This window comes from Globicephala melas, chromosome 15 (genome assembly GCF_963455315.2).
Source record: "Globicephala melas chromosome 15, mGloMel1.2, whole genome shotgun sequence".
Lineage (NCBI taxonomy): Eukaryota > Metazoa > Chordata > Mammalia > Artiodactyla > Delphinidae > Globicephala > Globicephala melas.
In genome coordinates this window covers 67,767,302-67,769,634 of record NC_083328.1, presented here as the reverse complement: position 1 = coordinate 67,769,634, position 2,333 = coordinate 67,767,302, and the positions used below count along the sequence as shown (strand labels likewise).

The window sequence follows — 2,333 nt, the reverse complement described above, 5'->3', positions numbered from 1 at the left end:
AACGGTCAGTATCCTGGCTAGAGACAGCATCTTGGGGGCCATCAGATGGACCTGTGCTGGTCCAGAGATCTGGGGCCTCGCGTGGGGCCCCCCTTTGCTGAGGCATATCGTATAAGGGTCTGAGGCCAGTGAGCTCAGCACTGCCTGGAATGGTGGGCAGAGAAGGCCGGGCTTGGCCTGTGGCCACAGACCACTCACCCTTGGTTCAGGGTCTCATGGCTACAGGTGAAGGAAGGGACAGAAGCTGGGAGAGGGACCAGGGCTACTTTATTGGGTTCTGGAAGCCCTCTCTCTGCTGCACATTGGCCCGAGCCTCCTCACATTCCCTCCTGGGTTTTTCAAGGCTGTCTGGTAGTCCCACTCTATGCCTCCAGTGTGATGCAATGGAACACAGATTCTCAGGGGCACAGGATTCCTTGTGCCTCAGCTGACTATAGTATCTTAGCCAGCTGGAGGGGTTTCCGATGGGGGCAGGGGACTCAGAGTGAGTCACACAGCTGAGACAAGCAGAGGAACCACAAGACAGGGTCTGGATGCAGATCTGAGGGTCCCAGTGGACCCCCAAGCCACTGAGAGGCGAGGGCCAGAGCAGGAGCTGTGCTGCCACCTGGTGGTAGATTTTTGGAACTGCTGCTGGATCAGATACCTTGTCTCCTGGGATGTGACTTTCTGTGCAGCCCTGCTCTGCTCAGTTTATGTCCTGACAGAGTGGACCATGGGGAGTGCCCGGTGAGTGAATCTGGTAGAGAAGGTGGTGAGGCCTGGCTTTAGAGTCCCTTTCACCCTCTCCTATCTATAATTCTGAGAACCAGAGGCAATTCCCAAAAAGGGGTTGATGAGAATTGGGTAGTCACCCCTCGCCCCACATCCCACATTCACACACACATACACACACACACACACACACACACACACCACCATGGGCCTCAAGGTCTGTGTCAGACCTGATGCTCTAGAAACCTCTCATGTGGAGTTTACACATACACCTGGAGCCAGGTGAAGGGGCCCTAACACATGAAGGGGGTCAGCAGGAAGTAGGGTGCTGGTTAACTCAGGTCTTCCCATGAAGCTCGTCACAGACTGGGCAGCATGCACACTGGTCCAACGTGCAAAAGCTTGAATAGAAACGTGAGCCCCACCTCCAAGGCACCACCTACCTCAGGTAATGTACATCTCCAGGTGACCTGGTGTAACTACAGGGGTGTCACCTGCCTGAGACCCGCCAGCCTGAAGGCCACAGAGCACTCAGCTGAAACCTTGAAATCAGGCTTGCAAAAGTAGTCCTGTTTATGAAATGAGTGATTTAAAAAAACCCCACATCATTTAAAACCCTTTAAGTATGTCTTCTAAGAAGCTGTCCATATGGGAAAAATTTTACAAAAAAAGGGAAGAAAGAACAAAGTCTTCAGAAGTTTGGGAAACATTTTGGCAGATGTTTCAGAACCTTAAAGTGGCTTCAGCCAGGGTAAATGAACTCGTAAATGCATTTGTTTTTGTATATGTTTTAAATTTTATTTTTTAATTATTTATTTTTTTTCAGAGTCCTCTGAGGCATTTTATTTGCATGTCTGTATAACATCCCTAGAAAAAGAATCCAAGGATTTTCCCTCCTGTGTGTTTTCATCTTGCTTCTTCATGGTTCATGATGTCAGCTGAGGTTGTCAGTACAATGAAACCAAACTGGTGGGATGGGAGCAGGTTTTACTGCCATTTTTCTAGATCTTTGAATCGCACATCAAATCTGGGGCTGATCGCTCCACACTTATTTAGCCTGCCTGTGAGGTTCACAACGATTTTCCCAGCGCTGTGATCATCGATGATTTCAAATTCACCATTGTAACCATGCTTCATCATCACAGAAACCTGACGATGACTTTGGAGGATGGCTTAATAAGAACCTGGTGTTTGCCTCTCTTTTTGGCATTGTTGACATTCTTGAGAGCACCAGCCGGGACATTCATGTACACCATTATGGCAGCACGGAAAGATGGTGGAAAGATACATTTTTTATTAATAGAAATGTATTTTCTCCTCACCCCCACCAAAATGATGTTGAAAAGTATTTAAAAGAACACAGACCCCTACTTCAGAGGAACTCTAACATACGTGCACTTTGAGATGTATCCGCTTGGAGAATGTTGGCTGTAGCACTGTTTTTAGGCATGAAAATTTGTAAACAACCCAAATGCCATCAGCAGGACCATGGATAGATAAATCATAGTGCATATGGCAGGTGTCCATGGCATGACGACCTCCTTAGTTAAAATGAACGGTTCTATGTGTTGACATGCAAAGACCTGAAGAAAAATGTGGAGTAAGAAAGCAAGCTGCAA

At 47.7% G+C, this 2,333-nt stretch overlaps 1 pseudogene; it reads right to left on the bottom strand.

The window, feature by feature from the left end:
- Positions 1 to 1,581: 1,581 nt before the first annotated feature.
- On the bottom strand, positions 1,582 to 1,970 carry LOC132593486 (small ribosomal subunit protein uS8-like; annotated as a pseudogene).
- Positions 1,971 to 2,333: the final 363 nt, after the last annotated feature.